At 38.7% G+C, this 22,542-nt stretch overlaps 1 pseudogene; it reads right to left on the bottom strand.

Moving 5' to 3' along the window:
- Window positions 1-1,132: 1,132 nt before the first annotated feature.
- On the bottom strand, window positions 1,133-20,020 carry LOC123596896 (annotated as a pseudogene).
- Window positions 20,021-22,542: the final 2,522 nt, after the last annotated feature.

Here is a 22,542-nt window from a genome sequence, read left to right as displayed (position 1 = left end):
TTTAAACTTCCCCCTGCTTTTGCAACATCCTCTGTATTTTGGTGTGCTATGTTTCCATTTTCATTTGTTTCAATATTTTTTTTTAATTTCCTTTTGGATTTCTTCTTTGATCTATTGGTTGTTCATGAATGTGTGCCTAGAAACTTCTCAGGTCTCCTTTGTTGACTTCTAGTTTCATACCACTGCGGTAAGAAAAGACAGTTGGTAGTTGGTATGATTTCTGTCTTCTTAAATTTGGTGAGACCAGCTTTGTGGCCTATCATATGACCTATTCTGGAAAGTATTCTATATGCACTTGAGAATAATGTGTATGCTGCTGCTGTTGGGTGGAATGTTCTAGAAATGTCCGTTAGGTTAATTTAGTCTAATGTATGGTTCAAGTTCAACATTTCCTAGTTGGTTATTGGTTTGGATAATCTGTCCACTGTTGAAACTTGGGTATTACAGTCCCCTACTACGACTATGATTATATTGTTATCCATTTCTGCCTTTAGATATGTTAGTATTTGCTTAATATATTTAGGTGCTCTTATGTAGGGTGTGTCTATATTTATGACTGTTATATCTTTTTGATGAGTTGACCCCTTTATCAACATATAATGACCTTCTCTTTTCTGTTACTGCTTTGGCTTAAAGTCTATTTTGTCGGATGTAAATATAGCCACCCCTACTTTCTTTTGGATTCCACTTGTATGGAATATCTTTTTCCATCCCGTCAGTTTGAGCCTATGTGTGTCCTTAAAGCTAAAGTGAATCTTTTATAGGCAACATATAGTTAGGTCATGGTTTTTAATCCATTCAACTACTCCAGGCCTTTTGATTGGTGAATTCAATCAATTCACATTTAATTTTTTTTAATGTTCATTTAATTTTGAGAGAGAGAGAGAGCACGAGCAGGAGAGGGACAGAGAGAGAGGGAGACACAGAATCTGAAGCAGGCTCCAAGCTCTGAGCTGTCAGCACAGAGCCTGACATGGGACTCGAACTCACAAACTGTGAGATTATGACCTGAGCCAAAGTCAGACGCTTCACCAACTGATCCACCCAGGCGCCCCTAGAGTAATTATTGATATGGAATGCCATCTTATTCATTGTTTTCTGGCTGTTTTATAGTCCAATTGTTTTCTTCCTCTGTTTCTGCTTCCCTTTGTTAATTGGTGATTTTACATGGTTTTTTTTTTCTGTTAAACAATGGCTTTATTAACATAAAAACATATATACCCACAAACTATAAAGTGCTAAGAAACTTAAATATTTAAGTCATAGCAAGCAGGTGGCAATTCAACATTCAAGGCCCCCAGAATGCTTGAAGGAGACCACAGCAGATTATACTTCCAGAGTTAAGAGGTCATTTTTAGAGGGGAAAGGGAGCCACATGTAATAGTTTTTCAAGCTTCCACTTCTCATCCAGGGTCATGGGAAGCATTCTCTTCAAGAGGAGGTATGCCATTTCATATTCCTCAAGCAGGTCAAAACTCTTGAAGACTAGAGGATATAAAGGAAAGAATTTTTCTATTTCTAGATCAGCATCACTCAAGGCAGGAATGGAACTTTTTGCTTTAACAGTCTTCCCAGTCATCTGTTTCACAGGGAACTTTGTCTATTTCTGTTTGAGGGCTCCATTAGTCTTTACTGACTTTTCTGTAGTTATGTTAACAGTTCTCAAAGCCTTTCTGGAAGCATTAGATAAGGCTGGTGGAGCACCAAACATTTTGCCAACATGTGGCATTGAAACCTGAGATCTCCCATTGAAGGCTCTAGCTTGAAGTCCAGATTCCAGCTTTAGCCCATCCTTAGGTGCTACACAGGTACCTGGACAACCATTTTTCCTTAACAACAAAGATCATAGCAGCCATTCTGGATTAGGCAAGGCTCAGCCTCTTTTTCTGCTTTTGATTCCCCTTTCTTTATCTTTTGTGAATCTTCTCTAGATTTTTGCTTTGTGGTTGCTCTAAGCTTACATAAAAACATCTTATAGATAAAGCAGTACATTTTAACTTGATGGTGACCTCACTTAATTCACATTCAAAAGCTCCACCAAAAGCCCCACAAAAGCTCTAAATATGTATATATATATATATAGAGAGAGAGAGAGAGAGAGAGAGCGCGCACAAAGGAGAGGGGCAGAGGAGAGAGAGAATCTTAAGCAGGCTCCAAGCTGAGCCTGCTGCGGGTCCAAGCTGCAGCTGCTCCAAGCAGGCTTGGAGCCTGATGCGGGTCTTGATCCCACAATCCTTGGATGACGATATAAGAGCTGAAATCAAGAGTCAGACGCTCAACTGACCAAGTCACCCAGGTGCCCCCCTTTATATTTTAGATGTCACAATCTACCTCTTTTTATATTTTGTATTCTGCAGATGCTTTCTATTGCATTTTTCATTTCATTCACTGAATTCTTCAGCTCTAGAATTCGTTTGGTCCTTTTTATGATTTCTATCTCTTTGCTAAATTTCTCATTTTGTTCATGTATTGCTTTCCTGATTTTCTTTGAATTGTCTTTTTGTGTTCTCTTGTAGCTCATTGGGTTACCTAAAAATAGCAATTTAGAATTATTTATCAACTAGATTGCAAAATTCTGTGTCTTTGAGTTCAGCAATTGGAGGATTATTGTTATCTTTTAGTGATGATATGTGTTCTTGATCCTTCGTGCTTCTAGAGTTTTGCATTGCTGCTTTCATATTCAAGGTAGTAGACACACTCTCAAATCTTTACTAGTTGCCTTCAAGTAGGATATATTGTTCATTGGTCCTATTATATGAGGGGCTTCTCTGACCTTTTATGGATACATCCACTCTACACTTCCTACTTCCTCTTGTGGAAGAATTCTTAAGCTTTTGTGTCTTCTCTGGTTCTTATGATTCACCAGGCTGGCTGCTGGAAACCTATCTTCTGTTTTCCAAAAGGTGGCACTACAGCTCAAGTTTGTGATTTCTCCCTTGCTCAAAGACCCTGATCTAATTTTATGAGTGTACTCCATTTACCAGAGCTGGCTCTCTCACCCACTGCACTGGGGAGCACACACCAAGGGACAGGCATAGAGTTGAGGGAGGTGTGGGTTCAGCATTTGGGGTATTGAGAGAGCCTACAGGCCTGATGGAGATGGGGAATGTCCACCATGCTTTCTTGTATGCAAATCGTTGCCTTTACCACTCCAAAACCAATGTACCCATGGGTGACTTAAAAGGCTCCATTTGGAACTAAAATTTGGTTTAGAAACTGTATCTTCATTATACCAGAGTCAAAAGTGTGAGAACATCGCTGTGAATGTTCCAGTTCAGCAGCAGCCTTCAGAACCATGGGATGTCCTCATACAAAAGAGGAGAGGTAGTCAGCTAAGAAAACTGGCACATGGCTCCAATGAATGGAAAAGGGAAGGATAAAACAGAGTATGTGAATCAAGACCAAAGGAATGACAAAAGTCAAAACCAGAGAAGATTAATCTTCCCTTAAGTAAAAGAAGCAAACTAAGGGACAACATTGGGAAATAAAGCTAAGGAAGGAGTCATGTAAGTGTAGAAATGAAGGTGAATTATTAGTTATGTATTTGTTTAACTGTGTGTAATACAATCCCAGTCACAGAGAGTTAACAATATAGGTGTTTGTTTCTTACAATACAAGAAATCCAGACATAGGGGGTCCAAAGCTAAACATGTCAGTAATAGCACATGGTCTTTATCCTTCTGCTTTGCCATCATTAACAAATGCCTTTCCTCCCATGGTCACCTTAAGATTGGAAGGTGACTGGCCCACCTCCAAGTTTCCTGTTCATCTTCCGGGGAAAGATGAAGAAGAAAAAAAGTGAAAGATGGGTAGGAAGAGAGAGAGGAAAAAGAGGAAGAAAACAAGAATAAGACATATAGGAAGTGAGAATTAACAATCAGAAATACAATGAACTGATTTTGAGAAAGTGAAACACTCTCAGAAATCCTCAGATTTTCAATTTTGTCTTGCTGGCCAGAAACGTGCCCCATGACCACATCCTGGCTCTAAGGGAGGCTGGGAAATGCTGCCTTTCAGCAGCATATGAAATCAGGATGATATTTATTAGGAAAAGGGAAAAAATGAATATTATGTAGGGAACTAAAATCAAAAAGTGTATTACCACAGTCAGGGTTAGATGCCCAAGCCTTAGTTTAGTGAGTGTCATCTTTGTAGTTTGAGGTTTTGTTGGCCTAACGTAAGTCCAAACACACTTACAAAAACAAAAATTCAGACTGTCCCTGAACTCAATGTGAGAAAAGTAAAACACCCAACAAAGAAATTATTGGAGAATATTCAATGAGACTCATACAAGCATTTTATATCTTCAATTATAAAACTAAGTTTAAATAATGTGAATACAGGAGTAAAAGATTCAAGTTGAATTAACCAGGCAGATATAAAAGAAAGCAGAATTGTGCTTTTGTCATCAGAAGGTAAAACTTAAGGAAAAACTATTACGGAAAGAAGAATACTTTAAGATCCTAAGTGTTATTGGGGACCCTGGGTGGCTCAGTCAGTTAAGCATCCGACTTCAGCTCAGGTCATGATCTAGCAGTTGGTGAGTTCGAGCCCTGCAACGGGCTCTGTGCTGACAGCTCAGAGCCTGGAGACTGTTTCAGATTCTGTGTCTCCCTCTCTCTTTGACCCTCCCCTGTTCATGCTCTATCTCTCTCTGTCTCAGAAATAAATAAACATTAAAAAAATTTAAATAAAGTTTATTTATTTATCTGGGAGAGACAGAGACAGCATGAGTGAGGGAGGGGCAGACAGAGAGGGAGAAAAAGAAAATCCCAAGCAGGCTCTGTGCCTGATGTGGGGCTTGAACTCATAAAACCATGAGATCATGACCTGATTGAAACCAAGAGTCAGACAGGTATCCCTGAAAAACCTGTTTTTTTAAAAAAAGTGAAAACATACATACTATAAGAAATGTTAAAGAGTAAATAATTATCAAAGTAAAAAGAGAAATTTTTAATTAAGACTAATTTGAACAACTCTATGTTAATATATTTAAAAACAGATTTAAAAAATACCTGTATAAAAAATATAGCTCACCAAAATTGTCCTCAATATAGATGGACAATCTAGAGAGATCATTTTCCACTAAATAAACAGAAAAAGGTTTTAAAAAAATTTTTTTCAACGTTTATTTATTTTTGGGACAGAGAGAGACAGAGCATGAACGGGGGAGGGGCAGAGAGAGAGGGAGACACAGAATCGGAAACAGGCTCCAGGCTCTGAGCCATCAGCCCAGAGCCCGACGCGGGGCTCGAACCCACGGACCGCGAGATCTTGACCTGGCTGAAGTCGGACGCTTAACCGACTGCGCCACCCAGGCGCCCCCAGAAAAAGGTTTTAAAGATGTCCCTACAAAAAACAGGTGGAGCATATAATTTCGCAATGGATTTTTACTTAACCTTGAAACATCAGATAATGAATACTATTAAAACTACTCCAGAATACTGAAAACACAAAAACTTGTACATTCTTTTCCTGAGGTGAGCGAGTATAACATTGATACTAAAATATGAAAACAAATTGCACAAAATTTTACAGATGAATGTCACTTATCAACATAGATTCAAGTATCTTTTAAAAAAGAGTCCAACTGTCCATTAAAAATACAATGTGGAGAAATTGGAACACTTGTGCACTGTTGCTGGGAATGTAAAATGATGTAGCTCCTGTGGGAAATAGTATGGCAGTTCCTTAAAAAGTTAAAAATAGAGTTATCATCAAACCCAACAATTCCACTTCTGGGTATATACCACAAATCATTGAAAGCATGATCTCAAAGAGATTATTTGTGCACCCCTATTCACAGCAGCATTATCCACAATAGCTAAAATACGGAGACAACCCAAGAGTTTAATGACTGATGAGTGGATAAACAAAATGGAAAATAATTCACCCTTAAAAATGAAGGAAATTTGGGGGCGCCTGGGTGGCTCAGTTGGTTGAACATCCGACTTCAGCTCAGGTCATGTCTCACAGTTCGTGAGTTCAAGTCCTTCATCGGTCTCTGTGCTGACAGCTCAGAGCCTGGAGCCTGCTTCAGATTATGTGTCTCCCTTTCTCTCTGCCCCTCCCCTGCTTGCACTCTGTCTCTCTCTCTCTATCTCAAAAATGAATAAACATTAAAAAAAAATTTTTTTTAAATGAAGGAAATTCTGCAACATGCTACAACATGGATGAACCTTGAGGACATTATGCTGAGTAAAATAAGTTAGTCACAAAAAGACAAATACTATATGACTCCACTTTTAGGATGCACTTAAAGTAGTTAAAATCATAAAGACAAAAATTATAATGGTGGTTACCAAGGACTTGGGGAAGGAGAGAATGGGAAGTTATTGTTTAATAAGTATAGAATTTTGGTTTTCAAAAAGTTATGGGGATGGAAGATGGTGATGATTGCAAAACAATGTGAATGAATTTATTATCACTAAACTGTATGTACACTTATAAATGGTTAAGATGGTAAATTTAATGTTACATGTATCTTACCACAATAAATATGTGTGTGTGTGTGTGTGTGTGTGTGTGTGTAATGCCCAAGCTTTATTTTAGTGAGTGTCACCTTTGTGGTTTGGGGTTTTGTTGGCCTAACTTAGGTCCAAGCATGCTTATATAAACCCTAGACTGCCTCTGAATTCAATGTGATAAAAGTAAAACATCCAACAAAGAAATTATTGGAGAATATTCAGATAAGACTCATTCAAGCATTTTATATATTTAATTATAAAACTAAGTTTACGGGCACCTGGGTGGCTCAGTCGGTTGAGAGCCCGACTTCGGCTCAGGTCACCATCTCAGGGTTAGTCGGTTCCAGCCCCGCATTGGGCTCTGTGCTGACAGCTCGGAGTCTGGAGCCTGCTTCAGATTCTGTGTCTCCCTCTCTCTCTGCCCCTCCCCTGCTCGTGCTCTGTCTCTCTCTCTCTCTCTCTCTCTCTGTCTCTCAAAAATAAATAAACATTAAAAAATAATTTAAAAAATAAAATAAATAAACTAAGTTGAAATGATGGGAATAAAGGAGTAAAGGATTCGGGTTGAATTAACCAGACAGATATAAAAGAAGTGATGCCGATTATGCTTCGGATATGAAGTAGTTCAATATTAGAAAGTCCTTTAATACAATTCATCATACTGATAGGCATGAGAAAACCATAATCTCCCCTCCATAGGTGCCAAAAAGGCACACCACGATATTGAATCCTCAATCATGATAAGATAGAAATTGACGGATACTTTTTAAATATGATAAAACATATACTGGCCCAAAAGTCTGCAGTTTACTTAATGCTATATATTGGAGAAATTCCCATTAGATGCAGAAACAAGGAAAAGACACCATTATTTTGGCTACTATTTAACACTGTCTTAAAGGTACTAAGAAATTGAAGAAGTTAAGGTAATTAAATAAGAGAAAGTGCACAGTGAAAAAGAATGTACTAAAACTATATCTACTTAAAGATGATGTGTTTATATATCTGAATAACTCAAAAGAATAAATGGAAAAATACTACAAATAATAAGGTAATTTAGTATATTAGAAAGATACAGAATGAATCTACAAAACCAATAACCTCCAGAAAGAAAAGAAAACAAAATGAATACATCAATTCTCAGTAATTCATAGTAGTCGTGTTACATAAAACCACGGTAAACACTGAATTAATGAACATTGGGCTGCTAGGGGAAATACAGAGCGAAGTTCCCACAAACCTCCATTTTTGTCAACATAAAGCCATATGCCTTATATAGGTTTGTTTGCCAATGTCCTTGTAAAACATACCAGTCTCATAAGCATTAAAAACCTCCTCTTCCACCTCGCTCTTTTCCTTGTAACACTTAGCAGGTATTTTAAAAATTCTTCTGTAGCTTCCTGATCTACATACACAACCTGCCTTGTTTACCTGCAAATGGACCATTTTCCACACCATATAACCTTCTGAAACAGAGCCAGCAGGCACTGCTGAGAAGGGTTTAACATTTTTTCTTCACCCTGGGTAACTTGACTGTGCAGCTCTTCAGCTTTCAGCTAAATGCTGTCCCCTATGGTTTTTTGTTTGTTTGTTTTTTGTTTTTTTAAAAGAGAAGTCACCAAAAAAAAGTACAAAAATGTGGAAAGCATGACACTAAATAGACCATAAAAAAGACATTTATTTACAGTATGAGAGCTGAAAAAAGAAGGTAAAACATCACTTTTTTTTTTTTTTATCTCAGCTGGGAATGTCCATAGAGCTACTCAATTTTTCACCACGCTGTGAATGTCCATGAACATGAATGCTGTGAATGTCCACGCTGTGAATCCACCATGAAATTGCTGGATTGATTTTGGGATTACAAATAAAAGTTTGTAGGTGAATTTGCAAATATGGAATCAGCAAATAATGAGGATCACCTATAACAGAACCACAATAAGATGGCAGGTATAATCCCAAATATACTAGTTTTATACTAAATGTAAATAAACTAATTATTCATATTGAAGACTAAAGTTATCCAACCAGATAAAAAAAAATGTCAAACCATTACCAGTGACATAGTCTGTACATAAAGACATAAGGAGTTAAAATAAAAAGACTATAAAAGTTGTAACATGCAAATGCTCACACAAGAAAGCTTGTGTTGATATATTAATAGCAGGGAGTAGACTCTAAAGAAACTAGCATTATTAGAGATAAAGAGGAGCATTAAGTATGATAAAGTAATTAATCCATTGGGGATATATAGTGGTTCATATATAGCTTAAAAAATAGATGAGGTCTACAATGACAGAATTAAAAGTATAGAAAAGTTCAATCATAGTGAAAGACTTAAGCAACTTGGCCAATAGTTGGCAGAGCAATAGTTGAAAAATCAATAAAATCTGATAAACTCAATCAACAAAATAATTTTAATGTTTATGGAACAACGTACCCAGTAACAACAGATGAATATTCTTTCTAAGTGCATATAGAGTATTTATCAAGATTAACTTTACGCTGATCAAAAGTCTTCAACAAATTTCAAAGATTCTAGCCACAGTAGAGTTAAGGTAGAAATCAAAAACAAAAGATATCTTTTTAAAAATGTTTTAAATGTTCTTATTTATTTTGGGGACAGAGAGAGAGGGAGAGAGAGAGAGAGAGAGAGAATGAGCAGGGGAGGGGCAGAGAGAGAGAGGGAGACACAGAATCCAAAGCAGGCTCCAGGCTCTGAGCTGTCAGCAAACAGCCTGACACGGGGCTGGAACTCACGGACTGTGAGACTATGACCTGAGCTGAAGTCGGACCCTTAACCGACTGAGTCACCCAGGCGCCCCAAAAACAAAAGATATCTTAAAAATTTTTTGAAACTAGGTAATCACTTCTAAATAACCCGTAAGTTAAAGGGGAGCTCATAAAGGAAATTTAAAAATACTTTGAACCCTATGGTAATGAAGATACAATAAATGCAAACTGGAGAGAGAACTAAAGCAGTGTTTAAAGTTAAAATATAGCTTTAGGGGCACCTGGATGGCTCAGTCAGTTAAGCATCTGACTGGCTCAGGTCATGATCTCAAGGTTCATGAGTTTGAGCCCCATGTCGGGATCTGTGCTGACAGTTCAGAGCCTGGAGCCTGCTTTGGATTCTGTGTCTCCCTCTGTCGCTGCTCCTCCCCTGCTCGCATTTCTGCCTCTCTCTCTCTCTCAAAAATAAATAAACATTAAAAAAAATTTTTAATAAAGATAAAACATAGCTTTAAATGGGTTTGTTAGGAAAGAACAAGTTTGAAATCACTAGCTTAAACTTTTACCTCAAAAAGCTGGAAAAAATTCAGAAATCCCAGAAAGTAAAAGAAAGGAGAATTTAAAAGATGGGAGAAAATAAATAAATAAAATTGGCAATAAAAAATAACAAAACCAGGGGCTCCTGGGCATCCAGCTTCAGCTCAGGTGATGATCTTGCAGTTCGAAACCAGCATGAGTTTGAGCCCTATGTCGGGTTCTGTGCTGACAGCTCAGAGCCTTGGAGCCTGCTTCAAGTTCTGTTTCTCCCTCTCTCTGCTCTTCCCTCACTCACGCTCTGTCTCTCTCTCTCTTTCAAAAATAAATAAACATTAAAAAAAATTTAAAAAGCCAAAAATTGGTTATTTGACTAGATTACTAAAATTAACAAATGCCTAGCAAGACTAAGCAAGAAAAAAAAAGGAGAAAAATTACCTATAATAAAAGGGGACCTCGGTAAAAAGATGTTATAGACAATAAAAGGGTAATAAGAATATATTATGTAAAATTATATGCCTGATAATTTTGACAACCACATGAAATGGACAAATGTCTTCTAAAAATGTTACTAAAATAGACACAAATAATTGGAAAATCTTAATAGTTCTCTATTTTGGAAATTGGATCTATTATTTAAAAAAACTTTTCCATAAAAGAGATCCAGGACCAGATGGCTTAACAAGTGAGTTCTTCTAAACATTTAAGGAAGAAAATATACCAATATTATATAAACTCATCAAAATAAGGAAAAAATAAGTAATATTTCCCTGCTCATTTTATGAGACAAGGACAACCTTGACACAAAAATATGACAAAGATTCTGTAGCAAAGGAAAACAACAGACCAATCTGGTTCATGAACATAGGTGAAAAATCCTGTACAAAACATCAGTGATCAAATCTAGCAATACGTAAAAGGAATATTACAGTACAGAGAAACAAGGTATATTCTAGGAATTCCAGAGTGGTTTATTATTTGCAAAACAAACAGAAAAAAATCACTGTACTTCACAACATTAACAAAAATAAATACAAAAAAATCACATGCTAGTCTCAATAAATGTAGCAAATACATCTGATAAAATTCAAAACACATTGGGGTGCCTGGGTGGCTCAGTCGGTTAGCAACTGACTTCAGCTCAGGTCATGATCTCGCAGTTTGTGGGTTCAAGCCCCGTGTCGGGCTCTGTGCTGACAGCTCAGAGCCTGGAGCCTGCTTTGGATTCTGTGTCTCCCTTGCTCTCTGCCCCTCCTCCACTCGCACTCTGTCTCTCTCTCAAAAATAAATAAACATTAGAATTTTTTTTTAATTCAAAACACATTAACAATTTTTTTAAACTCTCAGAAGGAAATAAGGTTTAAGACAGTAAGAAACTGTACGGAAAACAAAACAAAAAAACATAGTAATATTAAATGAAAATCACCATTTTAAGAAAAGAAACAACAAAATAGAAAACCACTAACTACTCTAAGCAAGAAATTAAAGGAAACAATATTTAAAATAAAATGAATTGGGAAATAATCCACTGAAACAGATAAAATTAAAACAACTATGAGATTATTGAAAATGCTGAACAAATATATCTGAAAATATAGGAGAGGTAGATAAAATTTTAAAGAAAATATAATTTTAAACATTGACACTAGTAGAGATTTAAAAAGCTTAAATAAATCAATTTCCATAAAAGAAATGAAGAAAAGTATCAAAGAACCACCTTGTAAAAAGGCACCAAGTCCAGATGGTTTCACATGGAATTTCTATCAAACTTTCAAAGAGTGGGTAACCACAATGTTTCAAAAATTATGGGGAATTGTGAGTCTGGGGGAATAAAGGAAAAGAATGTCCTTTTTTTTTTTTACCTACATAGGAGGCGTAACATTGATATCTAAAGTTGTTAAAGATAGAAAATAAATAAAAATTATGGACTAATTTCACTTTGAATATTGATTTAAAGACCCTAAAAATATATCAGTAAGTAGAATTCAAAAGCATATTACAAATATTAATACACTGTGACCAAAGTTGACTTATCCAAAAATTGTCAAGAGTGGCTAAATATTAGGAAATCTATTCATGTAATACAGCATATTAAGATATCTAAAAACAAAATTATCATGATCTTAACACACCCTGCATAGGCTTTGAAAAAAAAATTAGCACCCATTCCTCAAATAAAAATTCAATAAAATGGAATTAATGCATTATACATTTATATCAAATGTGTAAAACCAGCAGGCTAAACGGTGGCAAAGACATAGCACAGCTAGAAATGTCACACGTTTCTGGCAGTAATATAAAATGGGGCAACCACTTAGGAAAACTGGCAATTCGTTATAAAGTTAAACATGCATTTACCTTATACATATTAATGAAAAAGAACAGATTATTATAAACAACCTAAATACCTATATATCTCTCCATAGGATAATGGTAGAATGAATCAAGTTACATTGACAAAATGGAGAACTACATAGCCACCAGAAAAAAAAAAATGTATGTATACGAATGAATATAATTTGAACAAGTATGTTCTTAGTGACTTTTTTAATAGTAAAAAAACTAGAAACAACCCAAATGTCCATCAACAGGAGAATGAACAGAAAAACTGGTGTTTTCATGCAATGGAATTTTACACAGCAATAAATAGGACAAGTTACTGAATACACGCAGCAACACAGGTAAGTCTTACAAATAACATGTTGCACAAAAGAAGCCAGATACATAATAGAACATACTACATGGTTCTATTTATATGACGTTTAAGAAGAGAACAAAGCAAGCAATGGCGGTAGACGAGCTTAGTGGTTGCCTCTGGAGGAGATGGTGTGGGATTTTAATAGAATGGGCACAAGACTGCTTTCTGGAGTGATGAACATGTCCTATTTCTTTTTTTTTTTTTTTTCAACGTTTATTTATTTTTTTTGGGACAGAGAGAGACAGAGCATGAACGGGGGAGGGGCAGAGAGAGAGGGAGACACAGAATCGGAAACAGGCTCCAGGCTCCGAGCCATCAGCCCAGAGCCCGACGCGGGGCTCGAACTCACGGACCGCGAGATCGTGACCTGGCTGAAGTCGGACGCTTAACCGACTGCGCCACCCAGGCGCCCCGAACATGTCCTATTTCTTGAATGAGATGAGGGTTACGTGGGTGTATACATTTATCAAAAATCAGCAAAATGCATGTTTAAGATCTGTGCATTTCACTGTATATAAATTTTGCCTGAATGAATTTAAGCATGCAAAATGTATGCAAATAAAACAAAATAAAACTCTACTGAGATATTATTTCTAATTCAAAAGCTTGACAGTACATTCTGTTGACGGGGATGTGGGTACAGAGTCTTTCAAACATTGCAGATGAGATTGCAAAATGTTATTACCCTTATGAAGAGAAACTTAACACTCTACCAAACCACTTGCACATTTGCCCTTTGACTCAACAGCCGTGGTTCTAGAAATTTACCCAAAGATACACACTCAAAAATTTTAAAGCTATGTGTAAATGAGACTATTCCTTGTGAATATTGATTGTTCATTGTAAAAAATCAGAAACAGGGGCCCCTTGGGTGGCTCAGTCAGTTGAATGACCGATTCTTGATTTTGGCTCGGGTCATGATCCCGGGGTCATGGGATCGAGCCCCACTTCGGGCTCCACACTGAGCATGGAGCCTGCTTAAGATCCTCTCTCCCTCTCTCTCTCTCTCTCTCTCTCTCTCTCTTTCTGCGCCTCTTCCCTGCTTGTGCTCTCTCTTTCTCTCTCAAATAAATAAATAAATAAATAAAATAAAAACCAGAAACAATCTGAATACCATCTGTAGGATACTGGGTGAATGGATTAAGATACAGCCATGCAATAGAGAACTATATAGCCATTTTAAAAAAGAAAGAATCTTAGTTCATAAAGCTAGGTTTGTTTTTAGTAGTGTTGTTAGTACAATAATTCTGACACTGTTAGCAATCAGGTTTCCAATGCATGAGAAAGGAGAAACAGATATGAAACCAGAAAGGGAAGGAAGCACTATGTGGACTCGAATTGAATGTATTAGTATGTATATGTGTGCGTGAATATCTGTGTATTTGTGCATAGAAACACACAAGAATTAGATATAAGTATACGTGTACATATATATTTGTTGAGAGTTTGGCTACACTACATAATATGCTAGGCCCTCCCTGGTGCACATGCCCAGATAGCAGCTTCAGAGTTAGAGGTAAATGTAAATCCCTGCTCTGTGTCTTCTAAAAGCCCTCTTGATAAACATTATGCCCACTGCTCAGGGCGTTCCCCCTGGGACCAACTAAATAAGACCCCATGGTGGGTCACCTGGGTGACTCAGTCGGTTAAGTGTCTGACTCTTGATTCTGGCTCAGGTCGTGATCTCACGGTTTCACGAGTTCACGTTTCACATCAGGCTCTGCACTGGTAGCATGGAGTCTGCTTGGGAATCTCTTTCTTCCTCGCTGTCTGCCCCTCTCCCACATGCTCTCTCTCTCTCTCAAAATAAACACTAAAACCAAAGACCCCCTGGGGCTTACCAAAATCCTACTCTTTTGGTTTGAATTGACCAATTCAGCCTTAGCCCAGCAACCCCAAAGCACTCCACCCTCAAATGCTAATAAAGGCATGTGTCCCAGGTCCTCACGCCTTTCTCTGCCTGCACTCTGCCTTGACCTCCTCCCGTGTGGCCTCTCACTTAAGGCATGCTGCATACCGTCCTCTAGGACCTGTGAGTAACTATTTGACTTTGTCTTCTGGTCTTTTCTTGAACTTTGGGTCACCATTCCACATCCCAGGGGTAACTTAACAAATGTTAATTTAACCGAGTCACAACACATACACACACACACACACACACACACGCACGATTTCAAATACCATTTTCTACCAAAAAATCAGGAGCTCCTTGGAGAAATGTTTGATTCTCCTAAGGAATGTAAAGTACAAGATGAGCTTATGCCAGAAAATAAGGAAATGCTCAAAGGCTCGTGAAAGAGGTGGTACAAATGTGACAAAATGCTACACATTGACATACCTAGAAAGTGAAGAGTGTATGAGTGTTTGTTGCACTATTGTTTCACCTGTTTTGTAGTTTTAATATTTTTTCTATGTAAAAGATTTTTAAAATTTTATTATCTTTGAAGATACCAACATTACTCCAAAATAAATAAATAAATAAATAAATAAATAAAAGGAAAGAAGCAAGCATTTGTTATACTTTTTCTGCCCATTTAGTTATTTTAGAATAACGTAATAGTTGGTAAAAGTTTTTTTTTAATTTATTTTTGAGAGAGAAAGAGAAAGAGAGGGAGAGAGAGAACAAGCAGGGGAGGGGCAGAGAGAGAGAGGGAGACACAGAATCCTAAGCAGGCTCCAGACTCCGAGCTGTCAGCACAGAGCCCGACAAGGGGCTTGAACCCACAAACCGTGAGATCATGACCTGAGCCAAAGTTGGACACTCAACCAATTGAGCCACCCAGGCACCCCGGTGAAAGATTTTTTTTAATAGAATTCTTGTTAAAAAATAAAAAAAAAATTATAGAATTAGAAAAATCACCATGTTGTGTTCCAAATTCCCAATTAAATACCCATGGGGACAAAATAGTGATAATAATGAATAGTAATAATAGTAATAGTAATCCATTATTTTGTAGCCATGGCTGGTGATTCTAGGTACATTTCTACCAACTCAGCTCCTCTCGCCACCATAACAACTCTCACTGTGTTCATCTACTCCTGCTCAATTATACCAGATGCTCTGGGAGATGGAAAGTGTTCAGGAGCATGCCAGGCCCCTTGTATTTTAGAGCAGTCACTGTGACCCTCGCATTTTAATCCCTTTCTTCTTTTCAGTTTCCATTTCTCTTATCATTCTCTTTAACTCTCCCTTTGGCCATCTCATCACTCTGGATGTCTTCTGCTTTGGACACAGACAGCTACGTCTCCTTCACCTGGGCATTCTCCTCTCTTTTCCCCTTTTACGTGGAACGAACTATTAATCTCATAAAACAACTTTAAAGATTGGAGGGAAGTGGCAATTTGGAAGACAATTTCAGTTGAATGACACTGAAGATTTGAATTGAAATAATGAGAGTAAACAGAAAGGAAGAGGTAAGCATGGACACAAGTGACATGGCTAGAGGGTGGTAAAAGTATGCCTCCCAGAGCTCTGGTTTGGCATCTAGATGGTGTCACTCACTGAAGAGTTCATGCTGGATGAAGAGCAGGTTTGGGGAGCTGGAGGGAGATTTGTGGGTTTCGTTTAGGACATAGGAAAACTATCCAGTTGGCTTCTATGCCACCCGTACCCCAGAAGAACCCACTAAAGCCTGTCCCACAAAGGAAGGATGCAACAGATCGAAGTACAGTGCATTAAGAAAAGACAGTAAAATGAGGCATACAGATAACAAGTGTGGACCACTGTGATCTCTCAAGTTCTGCCCAAAAGAAAGGGAGTAGAAGCAGCTACAAGGTCCCTGCATAAGGAGGACATAGCAGCAGTGTGGTTGGAAGGGCATTGGGATTGACACCATATCTGCATAATGGTTTGTATCAAATTGAGACAATTTACTAGTTGTTCTGGTGAGAAAATAAGGGGGGAGAAGAGAGCCGATTAGTAGGAACAAGCGGTGGTTTGGGGTGACTGAACTGGTGGCTTTGTTAAGATGAGATGAGTTGGGAACACAAAGGTACCTCCTCCCAGCCTAGGCAGACCACACGATCAGCAGTTTGGGAAAGGTTGTCATTGAGGTGGAGTTGCACTTTCTTCTTTCCAAGGGAAGGACCTAGAGAAAAGAGGCCACAAGAGTGACAGCCTCAGTCCTCACCTGGCATGCCAGGTTACACAGGTAACAAAAATCGACTGAGGAACACCATGGCCTCGAAACCTTTCTGAAGGCAGAATAGGAGTTTAAACCATAACTTTGCTGGAAAGGAGTTCTGAAGTTTTGCTCTTTAGAAATGACATTTCCCCCAGGGCAATTACAGGTTCCTGCCAAGACAGAGAGAGTTCTTGCTATTTCCCCAATGTTTTTGAGTGATCCCTCTCACTTTTCCAAAAATTACCATTTCATTTTTGATGTTTGAAATCATTTCCATCTGACATCTGGAACAAATACATGGCATTTCTAGGAAACGAGCTTCTTTTCTCCCCCCCAAGAAACTTACATTTATAGTAACACATCTTCCTTGAAAATTCATGGTGCTTCAGATTCTTAACAACTGTATACCCCAGCTAGAGAAACTGAACGTAAACAGTGGTAGGTCAATATGGTAGAATAGAGAGAAGACGGGCTTTAACATCAGGCAGAGTGGGACTTACATGCCAGCCCCATCAGTCACTAGTTGTACTGTTTTACCTCTCCAAACCCCAGTAAAGTAAGGAGAATGATCCCTACGTCATAATTTTGTTGTGCTATGGAAGTGACATAGCCTATTCCAGGCTCGCAGCACTGTAGCGGGCACATAGAATCCTTTCAAAATGGAATCCTCTGTTACATAAATTATTTTATTTATTTTTTTAAATCTTTATTTATTTATTTTGAGGGAGAGTGCAAGCAGGGGAGAGGCAGAGAGAGAGGAAGAGACAGAATCCCAAGCAGGCTCCATGCTCAGCACAGAGACCAATGTTGGCCTCGATCTCACAACTGTGAGATCAGGACCCGAGCCAAAATCAAGAGACAGATGCTTGACTGACTAAGCCGCCCAGACGCCCCTACATAAATTATTGTAAAACACTTGATAAGCAGTTAATGTTATTAATGGTCTAGTAAATACACACTAGTTTTGTTTTGGCTGTTGTGATGCGAACATAACACTAAATAACTGTTATAAATCTAAAAATGGACTGTTAAATAAAGTCACGAAGTTCAAGACAAGCACAGACATGTTCACGAATGAGACTAGATTAGTTCCTTATTGCTGCCGACAAATCACCACCAAGTCAGTTGCTTAAAACAACACACATCTAATTCCTTGCCGTTTTGCAGGTCAAAACCCCAAAATGAGTTTCGATGGGCCGAAATCAACGTGTTGGCAGGGCCACCCTCTCTCCAGGGCTCCAGGAAAGAATCTGTCCTCTTGCACTTTCCAACTTCTTGGAGGCTGCCTACATCCCTCAGCTGCTGGCCTCTTCCCCTACCTTCCCAGTGTGCCTCTCCAATCTCAGCTCCCAACCTTCTACCTCTTTGCTCTCCAACCCTAACCCTCCACCCCCTCCAAGGACACTGGCAACGACATTGGGTCTGCCTGGCTATCTCCCCGTCTCGAGATCTTTAACTTAACCACATCTGCAAAGTCCCCTTTTCCATGGACGGTAATATCTTCACAGGTTCTGGGCGTCCAGATGTGGGTACTTCTCAGGGGCCGTTATTTAGCCTGCCACAAAACCCAAGACTTATTACGCAGATGTGGCATGTAGAAAGTATCAATTTTGCGGTGAAAGGCTTGAGATTTATTCTGGGGTGTAATATATGCCAGAAACAAAGAGGAAATGCTGTCATTTAAGATAAGAAACGTTGCTGTTTATTGACAGCTGATTAGAACTTGAGAAGAAATACCATTGCCAGTTTTGTATAGTGAGCTGTGGAATAGACTTAAATGAGGAGCATTTTAAATTACAAAAAACAATATTGTGGAGAGGGAAAAAAAAGTCTTCTGAAAAATAAAGGAATTGCAACTGTGTAGCTTGGGGCGGGGGAGGGGAACAGCATAAGTCTTAATAATTAATTGCAAGGGAGTGGAGTGTGGGCCAGGGATAATTAGCAGGAAGGTTTGCTCTTGTCTTTTCCATAGTCACAGAGAGCTGTAAAAAGAGGAAATGGGCCAAGCTGCAGTGAGAAGCTGGGTTTTTAAAAAAGGAAGTTCTTGACCATGAAGATCAGACTACCAAGGGAAGCTGTGTAATCTCCATCCTTAAAGAGCTTTAAAAATAGTATAAACAGCCATCTGCACAAGATGATTTATGCATTGACCTTCAGGAGGCGGGCCCAGATCATCTCATGAAGTCCCTTCCAAGTGTGGGATCCTATGATTTAATCAGTATGTGATTTTTCTCAGCTCCACATTTTGTGAGATAACCAGCAGATGGAAGCCACAAATCCCCCAACATCAAACCAGAATCATGGTTCCTCACACTGGTAGGGCCCGGTCAAGCTTGCCAAATTGGCATCAGTTGTAAAAATCATTGAAGGACCCACCTCAAACATTTATTTATCTCCTCGTGGGTGTCTGGACCACCCATGTCCACAAAATACAGATAATCCTTATACTGATTCATGTGCATTTAGCTTTGATTTAGCATAAGAGAAAGTTGCATACGTTAGAAGTATTTGTCTGTTTTTGAAACCCAAGGCAGTACCTCTCAAAAATGTTATTAGAAATTTCCAGACCCTCGTCTAAGCAGAACTGAGGCCAATTGGACACTTTGCTTTGAAAAGATTCACAGCTCACTTGGGCCTGAGTGCTTCTCACTTAGATGACAGATACGGTTCTCCGTGTACGTTCATTTGTTCACTGAACAAATATTTGAGTGCTGACTGCATTCTAGATTACGTACAAAGCATTGGGATGCAACAGTGAGTCAGACTCTGCCCTTCTCTCATGCAGCTTAGAGTCAACTGGGAGAGACAAACAAACAAACAAACAAACAGGGCATTTTGATGCAAAGGGATAAAAGCTGCAATGGAGTCAGGGACAAGGTGCTAACATCGAGGAGCAACCAACCCAGTTGGAGGGGACCCAAGACGATTTCTGGAGGAAGTGATGCCTAAGGCAGGGTGTCAAGGGTGAATGGACATTGCAGGGGAAAGCAGGTGGTAGAAGGAGCATTTCATGGAGAGGGCATGGCCTGGTTGAGGGCTGCATGGTCTGGGAAGTGAGAGTCTGTGGGTATGGAAGGAGCGTGTCAGGCAGAGAAGGGTGAAAGGTGGCCGGGAGGAAGGGACCGAGGGAATGTCAGAAATGAGGCCTGAGAGATCAACAAGAGACCTCACAGGCTTGCGAAAAAATTGGGACTTGGTGTGAGGATACTGAGCAGCCATTGAAAAATCTAGATCAGGTCGGTCCTTTTAAAAGGTATGTTAGTGCGAGTTTGAATTCAAGGGAATGAAAAACACTTACATTTGTCTCAGAAAGAGGAAGTGTGTACCGAAAATATAAGGAATCAAGGTGAGATCTGAATGTCCAAGCTGAGCGAAAGGGCAACAATATTTTCTGGGAGCTACAGTGCCAGGCCTGGGAGCATCATGGCGTCTCGTTCTTCTTTCACTGCTGCTCCTTCGTGCCTCATCCCTTCCACGTGTTCTTCCTGTTTTTCCAGTCCTGTTAGTGGTCACCAAAAGCTTCTGAACTTTAAGTGCTCAGGCTTGACAACCCAGAACAGACTGGTCCAGTTCTGTCATTCTTAGATCCAAAATGCCAATGAAAGGGACTTCCAGGCCTCGCTTCAGTCTAGGAGCTCATCTCTTGACTGAAGAGCCAGACGGGGGAGCAGAGATACAGGACAACAGGGCGGCCTTGCAGCAGCCAGTTGGATGGGGAAGGAGGGCTTCCTTCCAGAGGAAGGGGCTGCTTTGCAGCTTTGCCTGTGTGGCCTTGCTGCAACTTGAATTGATGGAAACCTGGAAGCAGAGCCCCTGTGGAGATGGTTGTATGTGCGGAGCTTATACCTGGGCTCAGTGAGGAGAGGTGAAGCCTCCATTCAACCCAAGAACGACACAGGCGCGCTAGCCACAAGCCCAGGGCAAGCTCTGGACCTCCGTTAGGCTCTACAATCCAGAGAACAGTTTTCTGGGAATGTGTTCTTATTCAAAACTGTAACTACTGGCAAGTTCTACTCTCATATATGAATTTCCAATCAGCATGCTTTTACTCAAATTGTTCTTTTGTTTCATCGTGTTACTAAAAAAAGTATGACAGGTTGGCATGCTTGTTTATGTGAATGTCTGCAACCGTAATTCCTTACATGGTAATTTGGAATCATTATATAGGCTACCATTTATGAGATTCTCTGAAACAATAAAATCATCTTATCAGCATTAATAAAACATTCTTTAAATTTGTGAAGTGTGAGGTGTAAACCTTTTCACTAATGAATAATTTACTTCTCTAGAACTCCATCCGTTGTAAATTTTGACCAGCAGATGCTACATTAAGCAGTATGTATGCAGTTACCTGTTTAACCACTAGATGGCACCATACATCTTTCCTTCTAATTTTCTCTCAAACTAGCTTCTCAGAAATGGGATTTGCTTTTTTTTGTTTTCATTGTTTTCCAAAGAGTTCATCGTATTTTTGCACTGTTTATTTAATAGTCATCAGTGTCACTACTTTTCTGTGATACTACCTTTAATCATGTACTACATTTCAATATATGCTACAACTATGTTTCTAGGCAATTTTATTATTTTATCTGTCAATCGTTATGGCAAAACCATGCTGTTTTAATTATTTTAGTTTTACAATACATTTTAATATCTTCTATCACCATCATTTCTCCTCACTTGTGTCTTCAATTTCAAAATCTTTGTCATCCGTTAATTTATCCGCGTGAAATTTCGGCTCATTTTATCACCTTAAAAAAATCTACTGGCAAAAAAAAAAAAAACAAAAAAAGGGGGGGGGTGCCTGGGTGGCTCAGTTGGTTAAGAGTCTGACTTCGCTCAGGTCATGATCTCATCTTTGTGTGTTGGAGCTCCGCATCGGGCTCTGTGCTGGCAGCTCAGAGCCTGGAGCCTGCTTCGGATTCTGCATCTCCTCTCTCTCTGCCCCTCCCCCGCTCATGCTCTGTCTCTCTGTCTCAAAAATAAATAAATATTAAAAGATAAAAGATCTACTGGCACTATAATTGAAATTAGCAATAAATTTATCAGTTATTTTGGAGGAAAGTTACACCTTTCAAATATTCGTTTCCTTCAGCAGATTCAATGCTTCTGAACCAATGAATACAAGAATATACGCAAACTTCTTGGCATGTTACATGAGTGTGTGTGTGCGTACAGAATAATGAGTATATACAGAGGGACATAGTCAAATATTCCCTATAGAAGTGAAAAGTTGGGGAGAACTTCTCATGTCCTACTGTAACAGGTGGGCTAAATAAAGTACATAATCTCAACAGAATATTACTCCACTACATATAGTGATTTCAAATGAGAAAATACTCATAATAAAAGGCCAAGTAAATATATGTAAATATATATACAATGAGAGAACAATTTGGTTTAAAAAATAGATACCGAAAGCAATAGGTAATATGCTAACTCTTTCTCCCTGGGTGTAGCATTACAACAAATTTGTATTTTCTTTTTTTAATATAAAAAAAACTTAATGTTTATTCACTTTTGAGACAGAGAGAGACAGAGCATGAGTGAGGGAGGGACAGAAAGAGAGGGAGACACGGAATCTGAAGCAAGCTCCAGGTTCTGAGCTGTTAGCACAGAGCCCCATGCAGGGCTCAAACCTATGAACCATGAGATCACGACCTGAGCTGAAGTCAGATGCTTAACCGACTGAGCCACCCAGGCACACCTAATTTGTATTTTCTTAACAATTTTTAGAATTTACTAGAGCGAGCATGTATTGCTTTCATAATTAGAAAAGCAAAACAAGCTTCTACGCCTTTAAAACAAATAAGTTTCAAGGAGATTGCAAAGATAAACCATTTTCTTATACACAGGTAGACATATACCTAGGCATTAGATTGATTTGTTGGTCAATTTTTTATAAAAATTACTTATTAAATGCATACATTTGTATTATTCAAATCAGAAAGTCTCCCGTGGTCAAAAAGTACGTTCCTGATACTTTTCC

The sequence above is a fragment of the Leopardus geoffroyi genome, chromosome C1, assembly GCF_018350155.1.
Source record: "Leopardus geoffroyi isolate Oge1 chromosome C1, O.geoffroyi_Oge1_pat1.0, whole genome shotgun sequence".
NCBI lineage: Eukaryota > Metazoa > Chordata > Mammalia > Carnivora > Felidae > Leopardus > Leopardus geoffroyi.
Note: the sequence above shows the minus strand (reverse complement) of the source record. Positions and strands in the feature narration are given on the sequence as shown.